General features: G+C 41.9%; 1 protein-coding gene across 2 annotated transcripts in view; it reads left to right on the forward strand.

Moving 5' to 3' along the window:
• The window catches only part of apba2b (amyloid beta (A4) precursor protein-binding, family A, member 2b), a 96,010-nt gene that overhangs the window by 17,652 nt on the left and 60,766 nt on the right, over nt 1–17,592 (forward strand). For both annotated transcript variants that reach the window (XM_050048069.1, XM_050048085.1), the window contains exon 2: nt 4,845–4,895. The gene's annotated coding sequence lies outside the window, so the exon portion shown is untranslated. The remainder of the gene's footprint in view (nt 1–4,844; nt 4,896–17,592) is intronic.

A 17,592-nucleotide genomic window follows, 5' to 3' on the forward strand; every position in this document is an offset into this window, starting at 1 on the left:
CTGCTGGAGATGGGCTTTGATGAGTTGAGGTGTAGGTGTGCATACAAGTGTTTTGTGCATCTGTCAGCTTGTTCTAACTTTATGCCTGTTTGCCCAGTGTGTGGGGAAGTCATCATTGCATTATGTTTTTCCCCTCAGACAAAGTCTATGCTTTTTTCTTTTAGTATGTACTGCAACTATCCTTAAAAAGTACTTACTGTTGCATGCAGTATGCACACAATTGCGACACACTACTTCCTAACGTTATGCCTTAAATGGAGGTCAACCCTGGGCAGCTCTCATGTTGTTATTTTGCAGGAAGTAATAACTGTACATATTGTAGTTTCTAACAGATCATATTCACGTCATCAAAGTTACATAGGCTATGCAGTTCTCTGTCATTATTATTCAATACAGATACCCTTTTGTTGTCGGTTATACTTCTGATTATTTTATTAAATTAAACAATTAATATTCCAATTTATTAATAATTGAATGGTCATCAGTCACCTGAATGCGCTTTCATCCATCATTGCGGCTCCAAACAGCTGTCAATGAGCTGTCAAGCTGTCGTCTGTTTGCGGCTCAGTCGATGTGATGTATCTTTAGCTGCGCAGATGATTGTGGGTCACGATATCCAGAATATGGCATACTATATAGTATGGCAGTATGGGTATTGGAACGCACTGTATATGTTTAAAAAAATCTGCTTCGCCCCCTGGTGGCTGGCTGCAGTATAGGTCATGAGCCGATGGGGCATGGGCCAGACTAAAAATCAAAGAACACATCAAATAAGTTTTTCCCAAAGGTAGTTGGTGACATTCTAGGTAGGTCTTAACATGCTGATGTGTTCAAGTGTCCGTTTTCTGATGAGTTTGGTTTTAATTAGTTATTTAATGCTATTTAGAGGTTGTGTGCATCATGGTTGACAGTTGTGTGTGTCAGTTGGTGTACTCACGACTGAGTCAGGCTAATGGTGCTGAGTCGGATGCATACATGGGCTGGCACTCGATTCACTGCTCCACTCCCCGATTGCTACTGCACAGGCTGCTCTCCCTCATTTAGAGATCCATAATCTATGAATATGCAGATGCTTCGGACACAAGATGTCTCCTTCTTCACTCTAAAGTCCATTATCAGTGTTTGTGGCCTGCAGGCTTCAAGTTTGAAAATCACTCTAGTGTAAATTGCAGAGCTCTAAGGTGAGCACAGAGAAGCTCCCCCCTTTTGGACATATTCATAGCTCACCCACCACAACATGAAGGATCTGTATCAGCAACAGACGGAGGGTCTTTTTTTCCTCCTGTTTAGTCCAGTCTCTTTTTTCCATTTCTTGTCAGATAGCATCAAGTACTACTGCTCTGTATTGGCACTGAGTAATATGGCACTCTGCTGGCAGTCTGCTGTTTTTCTGAGTGACAGTGTGAGGCACAAGTTAACTGTTGAAGAGTTTGCACATTTAAAAATGTGGTATGATGATAACCTACATGGTGTTGTCTATATACAGAACATTTTAGTGCAGAGCCTGGGGACAAATACATGGTATGTAACTACTCTGATTTGCCCTGCAAAAATAAAGGATGTCCTTTTTAATTGCAGATGATTATGCTTAACAAGCCCATTATCAGCATCTTTTAAGATTGCTGGTGTGGCTTCTTGAGGCTGGTGTGGGGGGAGAGAGTTACACATTTTCTATTTTGTATTCAATCACATGCTCATGTGCACTCTGATTTGCCTGTCTTTTTTTCTGGGTTGAATGCTCACAGCTAATTGTTTGTAGCACAGTACAACCACTCTTGAAGACTAGTCAGGAATGATCTATGACAATGGTAAGGGAATTTAGGAAAACAGACGCAAAGGCAGCTCTAACAGTTAATGGTACAAAAGAGAGGAATTTATGTAGGTTAATAGGGAAGCTGTGATAAAATGCTTTGCCATGTTTGCTTCACATTATCTAAGATAAAACAGTGCTGGGAATGAGGCAGTACAACAGCTCAAGATTCCTAGATTGCCTAACTCAAGTATCTCTTCTTTCTAAATGTTGTCTCCCTTTGGGTTGGTCGTAAATGTGATCTGCTGAGTGTTTTGTCTCAAACACTGTTTCGCTGCAGTGTGCTGCAGTGTGAGTTGGACCTGTGGGACCAATACAAGCCTCAGGGCTGTTGGCAAGTAGGAGGAGGGGAGCCATGGTGAGCTAGAGTGGTGGTTAGATAGGAGAGACATTGTCATTGTGACTACTTTGAGCACAAGCTGTGGGTGTTGTGTATTTCCTAATTTGTGGGGACAAAAATTTGCCATTGCTTTGTGGGGACTGATCTAAAATATGGTCCCCACAAGAATAACAATGTTTTAATCTAAGGATTTAGACTTAGTTTTTAGGTTAAGGACAGAGTTATACTGAGGATATGGTTAGGATAAGTGTTGCAATTGAGCATGTAGATGTGGTTTGAGTTGGTGCATACCTTCAATGACTTGTTTTCAAGTCAAAACAACGTTGTCTTGGATATTGGTTTTGTTTTAGGATGTTTGAGAACAAATGGATGGAGATGTCAGCATATTCTTCATATACTGTGTATTTACATTCTATGGATAACATTATCATCCTGATTTTCTCTACTATAGTTTTATTATGTTGGTTATTCTCTTCCGTTCTGTTTCTCTTTATTTGAATTAAGGGTCCAAGGACAGAGTATCTCGTATGCTTTACAGATTATAAAGAAGCATAGCTGTAAGTTATGCATGATTAGGGGCATGGCTGCTCTAAGTGACAGGCTGAAAAAAACAAGATGGCGACAGCTGAAATGCAGAACTTGAGGCTTCAAAACGGGAGTGCACAAACTAATGGGTGACGTCAGAGAGGCTATGTTAATTATTTATACAGGCTATAAGTGTAAAGCCCCTTGAGGCAAATTTGTGGTACAAGGAAATATGAATATAATTGAATTGGCTTGACTTAAGAACCTAACTTGCTGCTTTCCTTTCAAATGAATTTCTATAGCTGCTTTCTTCTTACACTGATTCTGTGTTCACACTACAACAACACAGCAACGTGCTACAAGTCACTCTGAAGATGCAGTGAGGCGTCAACCAGTCATTTGTTTTTGTTTCTAGCTGTGGTACTGTGTTATTTAGCTTAGTTAACTGACACTATGCTAGCTTTATGTGCATTGCCGTACAAACAAGGATGCAATGGGGCGGCGAGATGTGATGTCAGAATGAGGATCAGATGTTGATCAAAGGCATAGATATTTATTTGACCCAAAAGAAACTTGTTGAAACTCAGTCAAGTTGGTTTGTGGCAAGTAGCAGACACAAACAAGCCCGTCACGATGTAACTACATTAATGAGCGTTTGAGCAACACGAAGCTGGTCAGGCTGTTGTTGTGTTGCTCGTAGTGTGAACATAGCATAAGGTGTTTGTCATCTCTTCTTGTCCTGTCTACCAAACTTTGTTTTCCCATTCCATGAGTCAGCGGGTGTTGATCACTTGCAGTCCAGAAGGCTATTTTGCTATATTCTCTCTCTGCAACATTTTGCCAGATAAGACAATAAAACTCTGCTTAGGTGCAGCATAAGTTGTTTTGACTACTTGCTTAAAGCCAGCTGTTTTTGAAGAAAATTTTCATCTGTCAAATTGATCATTAGTTACTGCAAAGCTAAGTGGAAATCACTCGATCTCTTGAAATTTTTGATTTTTGTATAATTAGCGAATCATCATGACAGATTAGGTATTTTGCCATCTAGCACGTAGCTGCCACCGCTGCTGTCTACATCACATCCTGCACCTACTTCGTATTTTTACCCCCCTTTTAACCCCGCCACTTCACTCACCACTACCCCTGCTGGCTGTTGGAAAAGGGCTATCGAGCTGACACCGACAGTGTGTTTGCTGCTAGTGTGTTTTCTGGTTAATCTGATCCAACTGCTGAGTGGGGACAGCAACTTGAGGCTGTCACAAGGGGTCTCAGGCTGTGAGGATGAGATATGACATGTGGCCTTGGCTCAGTGGCAGATGGTGAAACCCTGCTGCCAGAGTTTTGGAGAGTGTTGTTGAGCAACAGTAACATTGCCAGTTTCACCAGGTTTACTGTAACCCCTACTCTGAAATTCTGCCGCTGGCCAGTTGCTCTCGTTAGGCCACATCTCCATCTCAAACAATTGAGGCATGACAAATTCCTTCCACGAAAAGTCTTGTCAGGACAGAAGCACTGGGTTTGGTTTAAAGTAGGATCTGATCACAAGTCCTGGAGCACTTTTGGCTTTAACTCTGCCAGAAGTTGAAGCTCATTACACTAGGTGCAGATAAGAGCAGATCAAATGTCAAATCTTATTTGCTGTTGTTTGCATAAATTCAATTACAATACACTTTTACAAGCGTTGGTTTGATATTTTCTTTCTGAACATTTAGTAGATTTGTATGAAAAACATCACGGCCAATCCAACTTAACTTTCAGCTTCACTTCATATAACATTCTTGTATTACTTTCCTATAACAATATTGTAGTTATAATAATAATGTATAATTGTTATGTAGAGAACAGTGTCCGTGTGGATCTATGTCAAGAAACTTTGCACAAGATTTGCACAGCCCATTTTCATCCTTAGCATAATGCAGCTGCAAAAACTTCTATTATGAATGTGGGTCTTTGTTGATGCCAGTGACAAACAGCCCACAGCATCACTCTCAGTTTTGTGAACTAACTATGCCCAAATAATCCCATTTCTCATCATTGCCCCTTGTACCTTCTGCACATCTAGGCAAGAGGAAGAGATCAAAGCTCAGTCTTCACGTTGAACTGTGTGTCTTTCATGTGGGTTGTCAGTTTGATGCTCAGTTTGACGCTCTCTCCCCTTTTGTGTTTTAGGTCATCGCCTGGAGCAAACAGTAGAGCTGCTCTGCCTACCTACGGATATCAGTGAGTTGGCTTTACTGTGCCTTGGCAGGTTATTACAGTATACTGAAGAGTGTGGGAGGAATTCTTATAGTGCCACATGAGAAGCTGACAAGTTCTCCCAGATTGTGGAGACAGTTCAGACTTTGCAAATGTACCCAACAATAATGATAGGATGACCACTGTCCAATGTTGTGTGTTTCTGTGTACTGGTACACTCAGACCTGTTGCTGGGCACTAAACAGGCAGACACAGCAACCTCTGAGCCCTAGGGAGCTCCTTATCTTGCCTGGCTGTCCACTGAGTCATGCCATTGGGGCGTAGAAACAAAGAAGGGATGAGATGAGCAGACAGAATAATAACTAAAAGGGTGGAAGAAATATGGAAGGGAAGGGTCAAGATATTTTTTGTGTGGAGCTTTATTAAGCAAGGTGGCAAGGATACTTTTTAAGGGTGCATTAAAGCTCATATCTGTAATGCTTTTACTTCATATCTCCGTGGTGGAGCATTGCAAAACAGAGATTTTGTGCTATTTAATAATGCTGGCTTTTAAGACAACTGCCAATAACCTTGGTTCCTGACAGAGCAACTCACACACTTCACACTGTGTTAGTATTTTTACACATTATGGACAAAGCCTATTAATTGATATCACACTTCCCTAACAGGCACATTGTAATGCTTTGCAATGGCTGACTGAAAAACATCAAACTACCACACAAACCTTCACAACATCTCTGCAGTATTTGTTCACTTTCACATCACTCCATATACCTCTCACTGAGTTACTGAGTTCGGTGGCATAACTAGCATGCACTGGGGCGGTTTGCAGCTGAGCATGAAGCGATCAGGATGAGAGTCAGTACCTCCTTGTCAGAGACCATGGTTCTCTGCCAGAAACGGTGGATTGCCCCCTCTGGGTTGAGAGAGAGTTGCTTCCCAAAGTGAAAAAGTTCAAGTATTTTGGAGTCTTCTTCATGAGTGAGGGTAAAATGGAGCATGAGATGAATAGGCGGTTTGGCGCAGCATCAGAAGTGATGCAGGCACTTCACCAGACCGTCATGGTGAGGAGGGAGCAGAGCTGGAAGACAAAGCTTTCGATTTACTGGTCCATCTACGTCCCAACCCTCACCTATGGTCATTAGCTTGGGGTAGTGACCGAAAGAATTAGATCGAAGACATAAGCACACAAAATGAGTTTCCTTTGTAGGGTGGCTGGGCTCAGCTTAAGCGATAGGATGAGCAGCTTAGACATCCAAAGGAAACTCGCTGCTCCTTCGCATCGGAAGGGGCCAGTTGAGGTAGTTCAGGCATCTGATCATAATGATTGGACACATTCAACCGGTAGGAGGCCCCGGGGCAGACCCAGAACACGCAGGAGGGATTGTATATATCTCGTCTGGCCTTTGAACACCTGGGATCCCCTAGGAGGAGCTGGAAAGCATCGCTGGGGAGAGGGATGTCTAGAGTTCTTTGTTCAGCCTACTGCCCCTAGACCGAGCCCCGGATAAGCAGATGAACATAGATGGAGGGATGGATGGACGGATTGATGGATAGATGAATGGAGTGGCATAACTAGATTAGTAGAATGGACCTGCTCTGTTATTAGGGTTGGATACTGTTCAGAGTAGATCATTACCGGTACTGGTTGTGGTTGTTGGCATTTGGTACCCATTGGTACCCTTTTTCTGTAAGGTACGTTTTTACGTAGCCAGACCTAGCGCTGTTTTAGCACTAGAGAAAGGTCTGGAATTACCGATTAGCTTTCTACTAATCTTAGAGATAGAGTAAGGAGCTCGGACATCCGGAGGGAGCTCGCAGTATAGCTGCTGCTCCTTTGCGTCGAAAGGGGTCAGTTGAGGTGGTTCGGGCATCTGACCAGGATGCCTCCTGGGCCCCTCCTGCTGGGGGTGTTTGGGGCATGTCCCACTGGATGGAGGTCCCTGGACAGACCCAGAACATGCTGGAGGGATTACATATCTCATCTGGCCTGGGAACGACTTGGGGTCCCCCAGGAGGAGCTGGAAAGTGCTGCTGGGGAGAGGGATGTCTGGTGTGCTTTGCTATGCCCGCTGCCCCCGCAACCCGACCCCGGATAAGCGAATGAAAATGGATGGGTGGGTGGATATAAGGTAAAAATGCCCTGGTTTGTGTTGTTACTTTAAAGAAATCAGAGTCACCTTGGGCAGCATTAAGCCCATGATGCAGCAATGTGCTGTTCCAAAATAGTGTTGAGTGAACTTGTTTTGGTGGAAAATTTGCATGTGGGGAGGCAAGCATTGTCATTCAAATGGCCCTACAAAAGAAAACGCCACAAAAAAGGTTAATAGATGGAAGCTGACAGTGCGATTCAACTTTCAGTGATAAAAATGACAAAGATAATTTGAGCTCTAGAGGTGAAGCCTGACTATACCTAAGCTCTGGAGGAACTCACTAGACCTTTAAAACCCCAGACAGTTTGCAGGCTATAAGTGGCTCCAGCAGAACATTATTATGACGGTAACACAGAAGCTTGTTTAAAGTGGAACGCATCGATGCGATGCTGCAGATCAGTGCTGCAGCTGTAATTTTGGCTGGCTGGGAAGCCGACAGAGCAGGTAAGGATGGCGTCCTGGCTTCAATGCACTTCTGCCTCCTCTATGAAGTTGAACCCGGTGGCTCTTGTCTAAACTCGGTGATCTCACCCAGATGCACTCTCAGTTACCAACATTTGGCACAGATGGATTGAACCTGAATTAATATTGGGTAGCACTGACGTGATTTCGGCGAGGGCCTTCCTACCCAACCCTGTCACACTACGTTTCTAATGACAGTTATCTCATTTGTGAATATGTATTAACAGAGCTGTCAGTCACATTATTGTAGTACTGTGATAGATACATGTACGCATCACTCAGCTCTTCATAAATACAACAACAGTACAAGGTAAGAAGTCAAAAATAAAATGGAGAGGGAGGAGCACGTGAGGAAAAGGGCAGTTTGTATACTGATGGAGGAGGAGGAGGGAGCGCATCATGGGAGAACCCGGCTGAGGACATACTGTACCGGGGTGGAGGAAGAGGATGCAAAAACAACAGTTGAGCAATCCAAAGTGTTGTGAGCCTCTCAACACTGCCTCCCCTCATCATTTATTAATATCCTGCTAGAATATTCATCCACCCCTGTACAGCGCCATCCTCCTAGAGAGAGAGAGAGAGAGAGAGAGAGAGAGAGAGAGAAATAAATAGAGCTCTGTATCATCCCGACACTCAACAGTGCATCACAGCCTTTGTTAGTGTTGTCACTTGAATATCATCCATCATCAACCAACGCCTCCCATCCAATCCACTTGTCTGCTTATTTCATGTTTACTGTTAATTTTGACCACATCCTTTTTTTATAAAGGGATTAAAGAGAGACAGGGCAGGGCTGCTCTGGCTTTCAGACTTTGACCCACAATGTGGTCTTTAAGGAGCTGGGACTCCAGAACCAGATCACAGACATAAGCCTCACAGCCGTACTCGCACTTAAGTAGGTCCGCAAACAGCTTCAGAATAGGTCGCCATCCATCTGCATGTCACTGATATGGAAAATCCACGGCTGTTTGGATTCATAAAGGGAACTTTAGCGGTCGACTAGTATTGGGATGGCTGCGTTTGGAATTTGAGTGAGCCAGTGCAGTGCAATGATGTGTGCTCAGTCTGCCAGCTGCTATGCGTCACTTATTCTGATTAAATCCTTTGAAGATGAAGGGAAGGACAAAGAATCAGGCATTCCTGTAACTTATTACAAATCATCAAAAGCCGGAGCAGCTCCATTAACGTGTACACTGGTTCTGTGATAGCACACTGTGAATGTAGCGATAAATAACCCTGAAGTCATGGTGGAATTCGATGCCACGCTATGAAGTCGGTCACATCTGTCATCACATATGCTGTTAACTTTGCGAGGAATCATCTGTACTTTCCCTCTCCTCTCCTTTCTTTTGATTTTCTGGGGGATTGCAATTTTATGAAAGCTTAAAAGAATCAACAGTCTTGTGTGTAAGCACTATATGAATGTGCGCCCATTTCTGCATCATAATATAGCATGAAATTTCTTCCTCTTATTGCTGTTTAGTCAAATTTGCCAACCCACTGGCACAAAATATATGAGGTTGCCATGAATGTATGAGTTCTTCTGAGTAAGCCATGAACAAATTTAATATTTTACACCCAGCCGTTTGTCTCTCCTTCCCCTGCTCAAATGACAGTTGCTGCCTCACTGTGTAGCTCAACTATAGTGCTCTGATGTAAACAGATATAATCCAAGTGATTCCTGTAAACGTCTAGAACCAACCTTGTTATTATGACCTGACACACTAAGACCTCCACAGTCAATATGTGGAACATTTGATAATCAGTTTCTGCACCCCTACGTTCACCTTTGGGGATACCCCACCTATAAAAGGGGGTGTCCCACCTTGCCTCTCCCCTTTTGCTGTTGTACTCCATGGATGAGGAGCTCGAGTTAAATGGTCGTAATTGACGGAGGATTTTGTTTTTACCTCTTGCTTTCAGAGTTGTCAGGAATGAACAGAGCTCTCCTCCAAAGATTTCCACAATGGGCTTCTTCATATCAACACAAAGCAGACAACACTAGAGTCCAGTGGTTAGACTCATATGGAAGTAATCCCATCAATCATCACTTGTGACCCACCTGAAGTGTGTGACAGTGTATTTTTCTGCCTGTATTTTACTGTTTTCTTCTTGTTTTCTGTATTTGGGACATCTATGGGCGTGTACCACCACAGTGCTTAGGTGAGGTTGGGGCTTTATATAAAGATAACGATCAGGTCCCAGACTGTAAGCAGCAGGCACCTCAGAGACACAATGCCAAAAAACCCCACAAATATAGCGAGGCAAACACCAAATGAGAGTGAATTTGGTATTGGCTTTTACTTTCACTTTTGCTGGCGAGGGTGTGTACAAACACTAACCGGCAATCCTGCACCTTTAACTTAAATTAGAAGTTTTCTGCTGTATTACCAATTTCCTAGAAACTATGTCTAGTTGCAATCACACGTGTTCAGCAAAGAATAGGCTGCACAAATCATTCTTAAATGTCTAAAAATCAGGCTATTATTATACAGCTCTTCATCTCAAAGCATTTGTCAAAGTTATCCATAGAGATTTAATCAATATATCTAATCAACAATCAGTAATAACTTGAGGAAATAGAATATTTTGAACTCTGCAATGATGTACTCATAATTCCTTCCGATGGTGTGATGATAATGTCACCGCTTCATTCACTCCTGTAGGTCGATAAGAGAAGGTCAGAGTGCAGGGTCAAATAGCGAACACTGAATCAGGGCCCATGATGATTCAGTGTCATGCTCAGAGAAACCTCAGCAGGTGAACTTCCAGTTGAAGGGCAACCTTTTTATCCACAAGGCCACAACACTGTCCCTTAATGCTACAGGGACTAAATAGGGGAAATGTCCATGGTTTTAGTTTTAGAGCCGAGTAGAGAGACCAGATACAGAGTGATGTGATGTAAGGGGATTCAAATGTGAGCTACAATAATCCAGATTTCTGTCGTCATGGGATGAGTGCTGCTCTTGGCTCTGTTTGGTCAGCCAGTGCCGCTGAGCCCCATCAGACCCTTCTCTGTCCTTGCTGTCTCTTATGATCCCTGGCTGCATCCCAGGGGACAGTGAAATTAGTACTCAGCACATCACACTGAGATGACTGAGGCAATGTATCTACAAGCTGCCATCTTTGGCATTGATTTATTTCTCCTCAGATCTGACCTTTCATAAAGTAAATACAAGCATGACAGTTCTCTGAGTGAGCCATTTGTACGTAGTGATGGAACATAAACATCATCAGTGAAAATATAATCCTACATTTACATTGAAAGTCGATATTTTTAGATACCTTTGGGATAAAATTATAGCTTTACTGCAGACATTCATCGCAATTTCAATGTCAACTGTCACTTCAGTGAAATGTCTTTTCAACTCAAGTCATTTTTGTCTATACGGCCAAAATCACAAGTGAGTGTCAGATGGATTTGCAGTCTATACAACGAACAACACCCTCTATCATTAGACTCTCAGTCAGGATAAGGAAAACTTTGCGCACACACAAATGGTAGAAATGGAGGTGAGAATCATGGACTAACTCATGATACAATACTATCATGATGCTTTGCCCAACATAACACTCGTGTCACAATACAGTAATTATGAGATACTTGATACTTTGCAAAGACAATATGCACATACAGCGAGCATCTGTCATCTGTCATTTTGACTTGGCCAGCGCACTTCCAATCCAGTCCAATCCACTTTATTTATGTAGCACATTTTACAAACGGAGGTTTCCAAAGTGTTGCACAGAAACAGAAATAAAATACTAAAAACAGTAATATAATCAAATAAAAGCAATACATTAAAAACAATAAATGAAAACAAATAAAATCCTCAAGAAAATCAATAAAAGAAATTAAAAGACAACAGAAGACCACACAACTCTCATGCTACTTTAAAAGCCAGAGTATAAAATTGAGTCTTTAGACGAGACTTAAAAGTTTCAACTGTGGGGGCTATTTTAATCTGAGGGGGTAGGGAGTTCCACAGTTTAGGGGCGACCACAGAGAAAGCTCGGTCGCCCCTGCTTTTAAGTCTGGTCTTAGGGACTACGAGCTGGAGCTGACCAGTGGACCTCAGTGATCTCGGGGGTGTGTCGATTTGAATGAGGTCGGAAATGTACGTAGGGGCCAGTCCACTGAAAGATTTAAAATCAAACAATAACATTTTAAAATCAGTCCTAAAACTACAAGCTGATTGGCTGTAGAAACAGGTGACGTGCTTTTCGTTCTAAAACCAGCTGCTGGCAATTTGAACCAGCTTAGGTGCAGGTGACACCATCATCCGGCTTGAGTCGAGCTTAGACGGCCATTTTACACCGCTGCAACTTTTATCTGCAACATTTTAGAATGGTGTCATCTCATCACCAGTATTTGGTCTGAACCGGGCTGTAGGAGCTCTTTAACACACACACACAGTGTGTTCATTGAAAGCTGACTTTAAGTTGGGGCAGCTTGAGTGGTTTGCTCGACAACAAGATCAGGATGATGACAAATCAAGTGGCTATGTATGTTTGTTGTGTTGCCAGTGCACCTAATTTTCATGAGACAGTTTTCGTACATTGGGTAGCCTTTATCCATTTTGTTTGTCCCATCTTTGTTGTAAAAGCTGAAGTGGGCCCAGACTTTTTGACTTGAAAGACGATGGTGCCCCTCTGATTTGTTTTGCCCTGCTGTCCGCACTGTTCGCCATTCTCCCTCTGAGAGTTTCTTCTTCACTGCAAGTTAGTTAACTTCTGTTCCCTTTACCTTCATTCATCTGATAAACAAGTGTCAGCAGTGTTGGTTTGCACTTAGTTTAATAACTCATGACTTTTGCTGCATGTTGTTTCATCCATTTCATAAACTTGAGAGCATAACAGCATAAACACCTCATCGTTACAGCCAAGAAGGCATCAAAGTCAGCAGGCAAATGGACAATGTGTTTTTGTGTGTGTTTTGGCTCCATGACTGTTAGACCGAGCGTTCATCTCCTGAAGCTACAACTGTTGTAGTAGCTGTTTGTATTGTTTTCTGGGATCTGTTTCTCTAACCTGCACAGTCTACTTTTACTACATTAGTTTATATTTTGTTCCCTGTATTTTTACTGATGATCTTACTTATATTTATTTGCCTGTAATTTTATATTCCACTTCCCTCGGTTTATGCATTTCTTGATTTTGTGTTTTACGAATGCAAAAAACAAATACATTTTTTAAGAATGCAGTTATCACTGTAGACTAGTGCAACGTATGCTCATGTAACACTTAGCATGATATCTAATGAATTAGTGCCCCACAAATTTGACATGTTACTTACATAATGTTAAGTTATATAGGTTAGGCTTAGAAGAAGAAACACAGTGACGATGTACCTTAAAATAATTCAAAATTCACTTTATTCATACAGTCCCGAACACCAGTCCCCTGTGTTTGTTTTACCAATCCACCACCTTTACCTGCCTCTTTACTCCTTCCAGCACATTGTTCTCAGCCTCCCTGATAACATGGGTTATACAACAATTATTGGCTCATGATAATGTGGGTTTGTTGTGGACCAAGCAGTTAAAGCAAATGACTAAAGGTAACAGAATTGGAATTATAGGGCCCTAAAAAGAGGTCAACAAAACATAAAAATAAGGCTAACAAAACTAGACATTATCTCAACAAACCAGACCTAACAGAACTAAACAATGGAGCAACATATATACTGGCTGATCAGACCAAATTAAACACAAGGGGGAGAACTTACATCGACAAAAACTAAGACCAACACAAAGAATCTTAAACTAAACAAACTGTTGTTATATATATCTGAAGTTACTGCAAATTAAATTAATTAACTGTGGACGAGTATGGGAATCATTCAACCTTTTGTGTGGCTGTGGGCACGGCCATCACAGGGTTATATATAATTGTGGTGCATTAGTTTTTGCTGGTATACGTAGGAACAGTGCCTGAGAAGAGCCTGGTGAGTGACATGTATGATACATTGATTTCCTTTAATTGGGTGACACTGCTCTAGATTCATTTGCACACACAACAACATAGGCTAATTCAGTAGTCCCCTTTTAATTTCCTGGCATGTTACGGCAGCATTTATTTCTGCCTTGCTAAAATTTTAAAGATTTTTTTTGGCATTTGTGCATTTATTAGACAGGACAGATCCAGAATGAGGACAGGGTGGAGAGGGGGGACAACATGCAGCATAGGGCCATGGGTTAACCCGTGGCAGCTGCAGCAAGGATGGGGCTATTGTACATGGAGTGACCCTCTACTAGGTGAGCTAGTGGGCTCCCCTGCCCAGCTAAAATTTTAACAATCTCAAATTCCATCTTTTCATTTGTGATGATTTACTATTTTTTTCTGTCTCATGTAAACGTAAACTGATTATCTTTAGGTTTTGGGCTGTAGGTCAGACAAAACAAGACATTTGAAAGCGTCACCTTGGACTCTTGGAGATTTTAATCACCCATTTGTCCCAATTTTTGAAATTTTATAAACTAAACATTTAATTGGCTTATCAAGAAAATAATCAACAGACTAAAAAAATAATAAACACAATTGTTGCCCCAGCTGAAACACAAGACTGGGGAATGCAAACCAATTCATTTGATTGTAAAATTACATTAAAATTACATACTTGCACCTGTTTGAGGTTGAGATTGAAAACAGTTTTCACAGCAGGTATATTGACACAATAAACAGCTTTTTAGCCCTGTCAGCAATCAGGTAAAATACAAAAATACACTCTGATGACTATGAAAACTAAAAAAGAAAAAACATTAAACTCGTAATAATTTGACCTTCAGTCTGCCCTCCTAGTCACTGATAATAAAATAGCCTGGCTGCACCTCAGAACCTCATTGTAGCTCTATTTTATTCTTTGTTCCCTGTTTTAATTTGACTGAGATTCACAGTCATAAACGCTTCATCATCATAGTATTTCATCTGAATATTTTGTGCCTTTTCAAGTGGTATTAGTGAGTTTTAATCATAAAATAGTGTTCTTAACTGCCTCTTTGATTACTGTATTATCCAGTTTATCTTTTGCCTAGTTGTGGATTTACACTGAGATTAAAGAGAAAGACAAAAAAGAGATGTGTCTAAGCAGAGATGATCAGGATGAGAGCTCATCTTGGATTCCTGCTCGTGCTGCCTGGACATTTACTATGTAAACCAGGGCAAATAGCACAGACGCAGTGTAATGACGCCAAATCTGAGCAGATACATGTTCTCCACCTTGTCTAGGTATAACACTGAGACAGCCTCATTACCAAACCCAGGCACCGACTGTGTTCCTGCTTGGCACAGTTTCCACTGAGCAATGTGAGCGAGATTTCCCCACAGAAATCTAGCTTTAGCAATCCGCAATCTTAAAATAGCTTTGAATCATACATTATTACATAGCAGGCCTGCTCCTCTGTCAAACCGCACTTGCTGCTGTGGTTATTGTCTCCTTGTTTTCTCCAAGCTTCCACATCTGAAAAGATTCCCAAACCTCATTAGCATAGCTTTATAGTTGATATGAAGAGACTCACAGATGGCTTTTCTTTATCTCAGAAGTAAATGCACTTAAAAAGGGAAAAACCCTTTGTAGATTATGCAACGCAGATGAATAGATATTGTCATGTTTTGACTTTTGAATGTATAAAAGAATCATTGCTGGGGAATACGGAAAACATACAGAGCTGCTTGTGGGACACAAGAGCATGTTGTGTGTGCACGTGTGTGTGTGTGTGTGTGTGTGTGTGTGTGTGTGTGTGTGTGTGTGTGTGTGTGTGTGAAAAATAGAGTGGCGTGGAGTGGGCAGATTTCAATCTTCCAGCCTGACTCAGTGTGTTTCCCTTGGGTTCAGTAAAGCATAAAGGATGCTGGGAGGTGTGACACCCCCTCCTGAACCTGCCACTGCTTCAGGAGGATTGATGTGACACTTTCACACATACACAAACACACAGGAGAAAATCTTGGCATCAGTTGTTTCTGCAAACCACCAATACGTTATATTTGCACGTTTCTGTAGTGACGTACTATATGAGCTCACTTTGTCATTGGGAGGTGGACGGGATGGTGATTAGCCTGTCACCTGTGTGAAATGCCTGCCAAGCTGCAGACCAATGTTCGAGATAAAAACCAACAAAACTGGTTGTTTTTTAGGCTCAAAATGTGCGTGTTTTGTAGCAATCCATCTGTGTTTTTCCAGCAGCTTTTTAGGCTCAAAACCTGGGTGTTTTGTCGCGACACGTCAGTATTTTTTTCAGCAGCTGTTAAGGCTCAAAACATGGGTGTTTTGTAGCAACCCATATGTTTTTTCTAGCAGCTTTTCAGGCTAAAAATGTGTGTATTTTGTAGTGATCTGTCAGTGTTTTTCCAGCAGCTTTTTAGGCTCAAAATGTGGAAGTTTTGTAATTATCTGTTGGTGTTTTTTCAGCTGCTGTTTAGGTTCAAAACATGGGTGTTATATAGTGACCCATATGTGTTTTTCCAGCTGCTTTCTAGGCTCAAAACATGGGTGTTTTGTAGCAATCTGTCAGTGTTTTTCCAGCTGCAGTTTAGGCTCAAAACATGGTTGTTTTGTAGCAACCCATCTGTGTTTTCCAGCAGCTTTTTAGGCTAAAACGTTGGTGTTTTGTTGCAACCCATCTGTGTTTTTCCAGCTGGTTTTTAGGCTCAAAACATGGGTGTTTTGTAGCAATCTGTCAGTGTTTTTCCAGCTGCAGTTTAGGCTCAAAACATGGTTGTTTTGTAGCAACCCATCTGTGTTTTCCAGCAGCTTTTTAGGCTCAAAACATGGTTGTTTTGTAGCAACCCATCTGTTTTTTCGAGACGCTTTTTAGGCTCAACACACAGGTGTTTTGTAGCGATCCGTCAGTGTTTTTCAAGCTGCAGTTTAGGCTCAAAACATGAGTGTTTTGTAGCGACCCATCTGTTTTTTCTCAGCTTTTTAGGATCAGAACGAAGGTGTTTTGTAGTTAATTGTCTGTGTTCCCAGTGATGATAGTGCGATTAAAAGCACTTTTTTTTTTTTACCGAGACATTGCTGCTTTTCTTGCAGGTACTGTGCCCTCAAACCTCATATTTTTAGTCAAAACATGATCTTTTCTTGACCACACATTAACCACAGGGTTGCTGAAACATAAAGTGTCAACATATCTGCTATATAATAACATGCAAGTTTGACATATTTGTGGTTTGCAGAGGTGTTTTTCTGGTGATTGTGTTCATACACAGAAATGTGCACGCCACACGTAGGCAGTCAGATGCACCAAAGTAGAGCTAACTGCGTCAACTATTACCACACACTGTTGTAAGGGTCAGAGACACAACTACACACATGCGCACCCACATCGCACACACACGGATGTCCGTTCCACACAGAGACTGGTATGATGACCAGCACGAAGCCTCTTTGTGTCCATCTCTCTTTTGTTCCTGTCAGGAGTGGTGCTTCTCCTCTGCGTGGCCGAGCAGGCGCTGTCTGCGTGATTAATCCTCAGCTCTGTCAGCTGGCCAGCAGTGATACTGAAACCAAACAAAAACTCACACAAAGCTTAGCAGTGTGCACGGTCCATTTTAGGATGTGCAGACGTGTGCAGGTTGGGATCGCATCACTGCAGAGCAAAGAAGAGTAAAAAAATTCAACCCTGTTGTGTTTTTCAGGTGCAAATATTGACACATGGGGAACATGAGCGCCAAGACTGCTTTACTTTCAATTAACAGTTAATTATAGTCAACACTTTGTTGTGTTGTTTTCGAGGCATTTCTGTGCATGTAGCCTAAACAGGTATAGATGTGGAAAAAGGAGCCCAGGATTGATTGAGTGTGCACCACAGTATGTGTGTGTATGTGGGTGTGTGTATTCCTTCTTGTGATGTAGAAGCTGATGAATATTTTCCTCCTGTTTTCCCTGAGGGGTTGTGTGATTGACCGAGCCCAGAAGTTATTTCATGTGCCTGCCACCAAACTGCATTAGCGGGCTGGGCCGTTACCGCTCAGCCTGTCTGTCTCTCAACAAGATAAGAGGATATTTCCCGGCCCAATATTGTTTGCTCTGTTCTGTGCTGTCACTGAATACAATGACCATCACCACATTCAATGAATATTATTAGCATTTTTCCTCAGGATTCTGT

Source organism: Epinephelus moara, chromosome 1 (genome assembly GCF_006386435.1).
Source record: "Epinephelus moara isolate mb chromosome 1, YSFRI_EMoa_1.0, whole genome shotgun sequence".
Classification (NCBI taxonomy): domain Eukaryota; kingdom Metazoa; phylum Chordata; class Actinopteri; order Perciformes; family Serranidae; genus Epinephelus; species Epinephelus moara.